Raw genomic sequence first — 10,000 nt, forward strand, 5'->3', positions numbered from 1 at the left:
GCACGTCTACTCGCCCAGGGAGAGCACGTCTACTCGCCCAGGGAGAGCACGTCTACTCGCCCAGGGAGAGCACGTCTACTCGCCGAGGGAGAGCACGTCTACTCGCCCAGGGAGAGCACGTCTACTCGCCCAGGGAGAGCACGTCTACTCGCCCAGGGAGAGCACGTCTACTCGCCGAGGGAGAGCACGTCTACTCGCCCAGGGAGAGCACGTCTACTCGCCGAGGGAGAGCACGTCTACTCGCCGAGGGAGAGCACGTCTACTCGCCGAGGGAGAGCACGTCTACTCGCCGAGGGAGAGCACGTCTACTCGCCGAGGGAGAGCACGTCTACTCGCCGAGGGAGAGCACGTCTACTCGCCGAGGGAGAGCACGTCTAACTCCCGCCTGAGGGAGAGCACGGGGGGGGGGGGACAAAGACAGCGGCAGCAGCTTCGGTGAACGTCACCCGGGAGGCGACCGGGGCTGTCCCGGGGCAGTCCCGGGAAGCCGGCGTCCGACACAGGGAACCGTCAGCTGCCGGACCGGGGCGAATCCCCGCGGCCACGGCAGGGGTGGGGGCTCGAAGACAGCCGGCAGCCGCTTCGGTGAACGTCACCCGGGAGGAGACTGGGGCCCTCCCGGGACCGTCCCGGGAAGACGACGTTCGGCACGAGATCCCGGCCGCGGCCGGACCGGCTCGAAGCCTCGCGGTCCCGGCAGCAGCCGGAGCCGCTCGCCGCCTCGGGCTCCCGGCCCCCTACAGATCCGGCGACTCGTTCGCGGGCGGCGGGGGGAGGCAGTGGAGGGGGTGCGGGGAGAAGCGGCAGCGGAGGCGGAGGGGGGGGGGGCTCGAAGACAGCCGGCAGCCGCTTCGGTGAACGTCACCCAGGAGGCGATCGGGGCCGTCCCGGGGCCGTCCCGGGATGCCGGCTTCCGGCACGGGGTCCCGGCCGCGGCCGGACCGGCTCGTATCCCCGCGGCTCCGGCAGGGGGGGGGGGGGGCTCGAAGACAGCCGGCAGTCGCCTCGGTGAACGTCACCCGGCCGGCGACCGCGGCCGTTCCGGGGCCGTCCCGGGAAGCCTGCGACAGGCACGGGGTCCCAGCCGCGGCCGGACCGACTCGAAGCCCCGCGGCCCCGGCACGGGGGAGGCCCAAAGACTGGCGGCAGCCGCTTCGCTGAACGTCACCCGGGAGGCGACCGGGACCGGCCCGGGAAGCCATCGTCCGGCCCGGGATCCCGGCCGCGGCCGGACCGGCTCGAATCCCGCGGCCCCGGCACGGGGGAGGCCCAAAGACTGGCGGCCAGCCGCTTCGCTGAACGTCACCCGGCCGGCGACCGGGGCCGTCCCGGGGCCGTCCCGGGATGCCGGCTTCCGGCACGGGGTCCCGGCCGCGGCCGGACCGGCTCGAATCCCCGCGGTCCCGGCAGCAGCCGGAGCCGCTCGCCGTTCGGGCTCCCGGCACCCTACAGATCCGGCGACTCGTTCGCGGGCGGCGGGGGGAGGCAGTGGAGGGGGTGCGGGCAGAAGCGGCCGCGGAGGCGGAGGGGGGGGGGGGGGCTCGAAGACAGCCGGCAGCCGCTTCGTGTGAACGTCGCCCGGGAGGCGACCGGGACCGGCCCGGGAAGCCATCGTCCGGCCCCGGATCCCGGCCGCGGCCGGACCGGCTCGAAGCCCCGCGGCCCCGGCACGGGGGAGGCCCAAAGACTGGCGGCAGCCGCTTCGCTGAACGTCAACCCGGCCGGCGACCGGGGCCGTCCCGGGGGCCGTCCCGGGATGCCGGCTTCCGGCACGGGGGTCCCGGCCGCGGCCGGACCGGCTCGAATCCCCGCGGTCCCGGCAGCAGCCGGAGCCGCTCGCCGTTCGGGCTCCCGGCACCCTACGGATCCGCCGACTCGTTCGCCGGCGGCGGGGGGAGGCAGTGGAGGGGGTGCGGGCAGAAGCGGCAGCGGAGGCGGAGGGGGGGGGGCTCGAAGACAGCCGGCAGCCGCTTCGGTGAACGTCACCCGGCCGGCGACCGGGGCCGTCCCGGGGCCGTCCGGGGGATGCCGGCTTCCGGCACGGGGGTCCCGGCCGCGGCCGGAGCGGCTCGAATCCCCGCGGTCCCGGCAGCAGCCGGAGCCGCTCGCCGTCGGGGCTCCCGGCACCCTACAGATCCGGCGACTCGTTCGCCGGCGGCGGGGGGAGGCAGTGGAGGGGGTGCGGGGAGAAGCGGCAGCGGAGGCGGAGGGGGGGGTGGGGCTCGAAGACAGCCGGCAGCCGCTTCGGTGAACGTCACCCGGGAGGCGACCGGGACCGGCCCGGGAAGCCATCGTCCGGCCCGGGATCCCGGCCGCGGCCGGACCGGCTCGAATCCCCGCGGCCCCGGCACGGGGGAGGCCAAAGACTGGCGGCAGCCGCTTCGCTGAACGTCACCCGGCCGGCGACCGGGGCCGTCCCGGGGCCGTCCCGGGATGCCGGCTTCCGGCACGGGGTCCCGGCCGCGGCCGGACCGGCTCGAATCCCCGCGGTCCCGGCAGCAGCCGGAGCCGCTCGCCGTTCGGGCTCCCGGCACCCTACAGATCCGGCGACTCGTTCGCGGCGGCGGGGGGAGGCAGTGGAGGGGGGTGCGGGCAGAAGCGGCCGCGGAGGCGGAGGGGGGGGGGGGGCTCGAAGACAGCCGGCAGCCCGCTTCGGTGAACGTCACCCGGGAGGCGACCGGGACCGGCCCGGGAAGCCATCGTCCGGCCCCGGATCCCGGCCGCGGCCGGACCGGCTCGAAGCCCCGCGGCCCCGGCACGGGGGAGGCCCAAAGACTGGCGGCAGCCGCTTCGCTGAACGTCACCCGGCCGGCGACCGGGGCCGTCCCGGGGCCGTCCCGGGATGCCGGCTTCCGGCACGGGGTCCCGGCCGCGGCCGGACCGGCTCGAATCCCGCGGTCCCGGCAGCAGCCGGAGCCGCTCGCCGTTCGGGCTCCCGGCACCCTACGGATCCGCCGACTCGTTCGCCGGCGGCGGGGGGAGGCAGTGGAGGGGGTGCGGGCAGAAGCGGCAGCGGAGGCGGAGGGGGGGGGGCTCGAAGACAGCCGGCAGCCGCTTCGGTGAACGTCACCCGGCCGGCGACCGGGGCCGTCCGGGGCCGTCCGGGGATGCCGGCTTCCGGCACGGGGTCCCGGCCGCGGCCGGAGCGGCTCGAATCCCCGCGGTCCCGGCAGCAGCCGGAGCCGCTCGCCGTTCGGGCTCCCGGCACCCTACAGATCCGGCGACTCGTTCGCCGGCGGCGGGGGGAGGCAGTGGAGGGGGTGCGGGGAGAAGCGGCAGCGGAGGCGGAGGGGGGGTGGGGCTCGAAGACAGCCGGCAGCCGCTTCGGTGAACGTCACCCGGGAGGCGACCGGGACCGGCCCGGGAAGCCATCGTCCGGCCCGGGATCCCGGCCGCGGCCGGACCGGCTCGAATCCCCGCGGCCCCGGCACGGGGGGAGGCCCAAAGACTGGCGGCAGCCGCTTCGCTGAACGTCACCCGGCCGGCGACCGGGGCCGTCCCGGGGCCGTCCCGGGATGCCGGCTTCCGGCACGGGGTCCCGGCCGCGGCCGGACCGGCTCGAATCCCCGCGGTCCCGGCAGCAGCCGGAGCCGCTCGCCGTTCGGGCTCCCGGCACCCTACAGATCCGGCGACTCGTTCGCGGGCGGCGGGGGGAGGCAGTGGAGGGGGTGCGGGCAGAAGCGGCCGCGGAGGCGGAGGGGGGGGGGGGCTCGAAGACAGCCGGCAGCCGCTTCGGTGAACGTCACCCGGGAGGCGACCGGGACCGGCCCGGGAAGCCATCGTCCGGCCCCGGATCCCGGCCGCGGCCGGACCGGCTCGAAGCCCCGCGGCCCCGGCACGGGGGAGGCCCAAAGACTGGCGGCAGCCGCTTCGCTGAACGTCACCCGGCCGGCGACCGGGGCCGTCCCGGGGCCGTCCCGGGATGCCGGCTTCCGGCACGGGGTCCCGGCCGCGGCCGGACCGGCTCGAATCCCCGCGGTCCCGGCAGCAGCCGGAGCCGCTCGCCGTTCGGGCTCCCGGCACCCTACGGATCCGCCGACTCGTTCGCCGGCGGCGGGGGGAGGCAGTGGAGGGGGTGCGGGCAGAAGCGGCAGCGGAGGCGGAGGGGGGGGGGCTCGAAGACAGCCGGCAGCCGCTTCGGTGAACGTCACCCGGCCGGCGACCGGGGCCGTCCCGGGGCCGTCCGGGGATGCCGGCTTCCGGCACGGGGTCCCGGCCGCGGCCGGAGCGGCTCGAATCCCCGCGGTCCCGGCAGCAGCCGGAGCCGCTCGCCGTTCGGGCTCCCGGCACCCTACAGATCCGGCGACTCGTTCGCCGGCGGCGGGGGGAGGCAGTGGAGGGGGTGCGGGGGAGAAGCGGCAGCGGAGGCGGAGGGGGGGGGGGGGGCTCGAAGACAGCCGGCAGCCGCTTCGGTGAACGTCACCCGGGAGGCGACCGGGACCGGCCCGGGAAGCCATCGTCCGGCCCGGGATCCCGGCCGCGGCCGGACCGGCTCGAATCCCCGCGGCCCCGGCACGGGGGGAGGCCCCAAAGACTGGCGGCAGCCGCTTCGCTGAACGTCACCCGGCCGGCGACCGGGGCCGTCCCGGGGCCGTCCCGGGATGCCGGCTTCCGGCACGGGGTCCCGGCCGCGGCGGACCGGCTCGAATCCCCGCGGGTCCCCGGCAGCAGCCGGAGCCGCTCGCCGTTCGGGCTCCCGGCACCCTACAGATCCGGCGACTCGTTCGCGGGCGGCGGGGGGAGGCAGTGGAGGGGGTGCGGGCAGAAGCGGCCGCGGAGGCGGAGGGGGGGGGGGGGGGCTCGAAGACAGCCGGCAGCCGCTTCGGTGAACGTCACCCGGGAGGCGACCGGGACCGGCCCGGGAAGCCATCGTCCGGCCCCGGATCCCGGCCGCGGCCGGACCGGCTCGAAGCCCCGCGGCCCCGGCACGGGGGAGGCCCAAAGACTGGCGGCAGCCGCTTCGCTGAACGTCACCCGGCCGGCGACCGGGGCCGTCCCGGGGCCGTCCCGGGAGTGCCGGCTTCCGGCACGGGGTCCCGGCCGCGGCCGGACCGGCTCGAATCCCCGCGGGTCCCGGCAGCAGCCGGAGCCGCTCGCCGTTCGGGCTCCCGGCACCCTACGGATCCGCCGACTCGTTCGCCGGCGCGGGGGGAGGCAAGTGGAGGGGGTGCGGGCAGAAGCGGCAGCGGAGGCGGAGGGGGGGGGGGCTCGAAGACAGCCGGCAGCCGCTTCGGGTGAACGTCACCCGGCCGGCGACCGGGGCCGTCCCGGGGCCGTCCGGGGATGCCGGCTTCCGGCACGGGGTCCCGGCCGCGGCCGGAGCGGCTCGAATCCCCGCTGGTCCCGGCAGCAGCCGGAGCCGCTCGCCGTTCGGGCTCCCGGCACCCTACAGATCCGGCGACTCGTTCGCCGGCGGCGGGGGGAGGCAGTGGAGGGGGGTGCGGGGAGAAGCGGCAGCGGAGGCGGAGGGGGGGGGGCGGCTCGAAGACAGCCGGCAGCCGCTTCGGTGAACGTCACCCGGGAGGCGATCGGGACCGGCCCGGGAAGCCATCGTCCGGCCCGGGATCCCGGCCGCGGCCGGACCGGCTCGAATCCCGCGGCCCCGGCACGGGGGAGGCCCAAAGACTGGCGGCAGCCGCTTCGCTGAACGTCACCCGGCCGGCGACCGGGGCCGTCCCGGGGCCGTCCCGGGATGCCGGCTTCCGGCACGGGGTCCCGGCCGCGGCCGGACCGGCTCGAATCCCCGCGGTCCCGGCAGCAGCCGGAGCCGCTCGCCGTTCGGGCTCCCGGCACCCTACGGATCCGCCGACTCGTTCGCCGGCGGCGGGGGGAGGCAGTGGAGGCGGTGCGGGGAGAAGCGGCAGCGGAGGCGGAGGGGGGGCGGGGGGGACGATAGTGGCGGGGGGCGGGGGGGTGCTCGAAGGCAGCCGGCAGCCGGTTCGGTGAACATTCGCCGGGGCGGGGGGGCGACCTGTCCGTGCCCGGGGCAGCCCCGGGAAGCCGGCAGCCAGCACGGGGTCCCGGCAGCACCTGTTCCCTGCCCTGGGACTTGCCGTGCCCGGCGGCCGGTTGCCGGGTGGGGGGAGCGATGAGAGGCGGGGCGCAGCGGCCGGGGCAGCGCCGGGCCGCAGCGGGGGGCTGGGCGGGGTGGGGTAGGCGTCGAGCGGCAAGCCCTCGGCTGCAGCGAATGTTCGGCGGTGCGGGGCGGGGGGGGGACGGGACGACACGTTGGGGGCGCCGAGTCCGAGCCACCCCCGGCCCCAGGGGCGGCCGGAGGGGGAGGCCGGTGCCTGGCCCTGGGAGCTGCTGGGCGCCGGATGGCCGAGGGTGCGTCAGAAGCCGCCCGAGCGGTCGAGCAGGTCCTCCAGAAAGGCCTAGGGTGGCTTCGAGGGCCCCGGGAGCAGTCGAGGGAGGCCTCCAGGCAGGTCTGGAGTGGATGGGAGGCCTTCCAAAGCAGACAAGGGAGGCTGCCAGCGGGGCCTAGGCTGGCACTGCAGCCTGTAAATGGTTGGGGGGGGGGGCCTCTGGTGCGGCCTGGAGTCTCTGGGTGGCGTCCAGAGAGGTGCAAAAGATCCTCTGGTGCGGCCTGTGGTGGCGGAGAAGCCTGCAGAGCGTGCGGGGGAGGCTTCCGGTGCGGCCTGGGGTGGGTCGGAAGCCTGCAGAGCGTGCGGGAGAGGCTTCTGGTGCGGCCTGGGGTGGCTGAGAAGCCTGCAGAGCGTGCGGGAGAGGCTTCTGGTGCGGCCTGGGGTGGCTGAGAAGCCTGCAGAGCGTGCGGGAGAGGCTTCTGCTGCGGCCTGGGGTGGCTGAGAAGCCTGCAGAGCGTGCGGGAGAGGCTTCTGCTGCGGCCTGGGGTGGGTCAGAAGCCTACAGAGCGTGCGGGGGAGGCTTCTGGTGCGGCCTGGGGTGGCTGAGAAGCCTGCAGAGCGTGCGGGAGAGGCTTCTGTTGGGGCCTGGGGTGGCTGAGAAGCCTGCAGAGCGTGCGGGGGAGGCTTCTGCTGCGGCCTGGGGTGGCTGAGAAGCCTGCAGAGCGTGCGGGGGAGGCTTCTGCTGCGGCCTGGGGTGGCTGAGAAGCCTGCAGAGCGTGCGGGGGAGGCTTCTGGTGCGGCCTGGGGTGGCTGAGAAGCCTGCAGAGCGTGCGGGGGAGGCTTCTGGTGCGGCCTGGGGTGGGACGGAAGCCTGCAGAGCGTGCGGGGGAGGCTTCTGGTGCGGCCTGGGGTGGGACGGAAGCCTGCAGAGCGTGCGGGGGAGGCTTCTGGTGCGGCCTGGGGTGGGTCGGAAGCCTGCAGAGCGTGCGGGAGAGGCTTCTGCTGCGGCCTGGGGTGGGTCGGAAGCCTGCAGAGCGTGCGGGAGAGGCTTCTGTTGGGGCCTGGGGTGGCTGAGAAGCCTGCAGAGCGTGCGGGAGAGGCTTCTGGTGCGGCCTGGGGTGGCTGAGAAGCCTGCAGAGCGTGCGGGAGAGGCTTCTGCTGCGGCCTGGGGTGGCTGAGAAGCCTGCAGAGCGTGCGGGAGAGGCTTCTGCTGCGGCCTGGGGTGGCTGAGAAGCCTGCAGAGCGTGCGGGAGAGGCTTCTGCTGCGGCCTGGGGTGGCTGAGAAGCCTGCAGAGCGTGCGGGAGAGGCTTCTGGTGCGGCCTGGGGTGGCTGAGAAGCCTGCAGAGCGTGCGGGAGAGGCTTCTGCTGCGGCCTGGGGTGGCTGAGAAGCCTGCAGGGCGTGCGGGAGAGGCTTCTGCTGCGGCCTGGGGTGGGTGGGAAGCCTGCAGAGCGTGCGGGGGAGGCTTCTGGTGCGGCCTGGGGTGGCTGAGAAGCCTGCAGAGCGTGCGGGAGAGGCTTCTGGTGCGGCCTGGGGTGGCTGAGAAGCCTGCAGAGCGTGCGGGGGAGGCTTCTGGTGCGGCCTGGGGTGGCTGAGAAGCCTGAAGAGCGTGCGGGAGAGGCTTCTGCTGCGGCCTGGGGTGGCTGAGAAGCCTGCAGAGCGTGCGGGAGAGGCTTCTGCTGCGGCCTGGGGTGGCTGAGAAGCCTGCAGAGCGTGCGGGAGAGGCTTCTGCTGCGGCCTGGGGTGGCTGAGAAGCCTGCAGAGCGTGCGGGAGAGGCTTCTGCTGCGGCCTGGGGTGGCTGAGAAGCCTGCAGAGCGTGCGGGGGAGGCTTCTGCTGCGGCCTGGGGTGGGTGGGAAGCCTGCAGAGCGTGCGGGAGAGGCTTCTGCTGCGGCCTGGGGTGGGTGGGAAGCCTGCAGAGCGTGCGGGGGAGGCTTCTGGTGCGGCCTGGGGTGGCTGAGAAGCCTGCAGAGCGTGCGGGGGGAGGCTTCTGGTGCGGCCTGGGGTGGCTGAGAAGCCTGAAGAGCGTGCGGGAGAGGCTTCTGGTGCGGCCTGGGGTGGCTGAGAAGCCTGCAGAGCGTGCGGGGGAGGCTTCTGGTGCGGCCTGGGGTGGCTGAGAAGCCTGCAGAGCGTGCGGGAGAGGCTTCTGCTGCGGCCTGGGGTGGCTGAGAAGCCTGCAGAGCGTGCGGGAGAGGCTTCTGCTGCGGCCTGGGGTGGGTCGGAAGCCTGCAGAGCTTGCGGGGGAGGCTTCTGGTGCGGCCTGGGGTGGGTCGGAAGCCTGCAGAGCATGCGGGGGAGGCTTCTGCTGCGGCCTGGGGTCTCTGGGTGGCCTCTAGAGAGGTGCAAAAGACCCTCTGGGTTGGGCTGGGGTGGCTCTTGGACCCCTGCCACACAGTGGAGAGAGGCCTCCGGCCCGCCACCTGTGTCCCTGTGTGCCTGAGTGCCTGTGTCCCTGTGTCCCTGTGTCCCTGTGTCCCTGAGTGCCTGAGTGCCTGTGTCCCTGTGTCCCTGTGTCCCTGAGTGCCTGAGTGCCTGAGTGCCTGTGTCCCTGTGTCCTTGTGTCCCTGTGTCCCTGTGTGCCTGAGTGCCTGTGTCCCTGTGTCCCTGTCTGTGTACCTGTGTGCGAGTGTCCGGCACGCCACCCAGCGGCGGCGGGCAAGCAGGTAGGCGGGTGGGCGGGCCGGCGAGGGCCAGTGTGAGTTTGGGGGGTGGGAGGGGAGGCGGCAGCTGGAAGCGTCAGAGGAGGGGGCGTGGCTCCGGCTGGCCCCGGGAGCAGGTTCCCGGGACCGGGACCGGCTGGACCCGGCGGGTGGTTGATCCCGGGGCGGGGGGCAGAGGCGGCGGGAAGCGGCAGCTGCGTGTGCGGCGGGGGGGGTGGAGGGCGAACCGCGGCGGGAAGCGGATGCTTCAGAGCAGGTTACGGGGGCGGGGACGGACGACACCACCTGTCCCCGCCCCGGGACGGGCTGGACCCGGCGCCCTGGACCCGGCGCCGTGTACCCGCCGCCGCCCCCGCCGCCGCCCCACTCCGCCACCCCGGGACCCCGACGTTTTTTGGCGCCCGCGCCTTTTTTTGCTCCCCGCCTGCCCGCGCTGCCCCGGGCCCTCCCCCGGGGCGGGGCGGGAGGGAGGGACGGACGGACGGGTAGGGGATCTCCGAGCGCGCGCCACCAGACCGAGGCGGGTCCCGGCGGCGGCGGGCGGCGGCGGCGGCGGCGGCGGCAGCAAGCGACGGCGGGGGGGGCAGGCTAGGGAGAGAGGGGGAGCGGCATGCGGTAGGGCTGGGGGGTTTGTTTCGGGGGGGAGGGGTGGGGGGGGGGTGGCAGCGGTCAGCGAGAGCGGGGAGAGGGGGAGCGGCATGCGGTAGGGCTGGGGTGTTTTTGGGGTGGGGGCGTTGGGGGGATTAGCGGGGCGGGCGGGGCAGCCGAGCCAAGCGGCAAGCCGGGGGGGCGGGCGGAGGGCGGCTTTAGGGCCGGAGGAGCGGAGCGCAACCTCCCCCGTGCAGGCTCCAGCGTGGAGAGCAGCAAGTTTTTGGGGACGGGGGGACGACGGACGGGAGGGGGCAGCGGCGAGAGGCTAGCTGCGGCAAGGGGCACCGGCACGGCCGCCCTAACAGCGCCGCCTCGGTCGCAGGGGTTAGAGAGCAGCCGGGCAGCCCGGGAGGGAAGCGGCAGCCCGCGAAGGGGGGAAGGGGGGG

This window comes from Melanerpes formicivorus, unplaced genomic scaffold (genome assembly GCF_026170545.1).
Source record: "Melanerpes formicivorus ecotype bairdi unplaced genomic scaffold, bMelFor1.0.p_v2 SCAF_272, whole genome shotgun sequence".
NCBI lineage: Eukaryota > Metazoa > Chordata > Aves > Piciformes > Picidae > Melanerpes > Melanerpes formicivorus.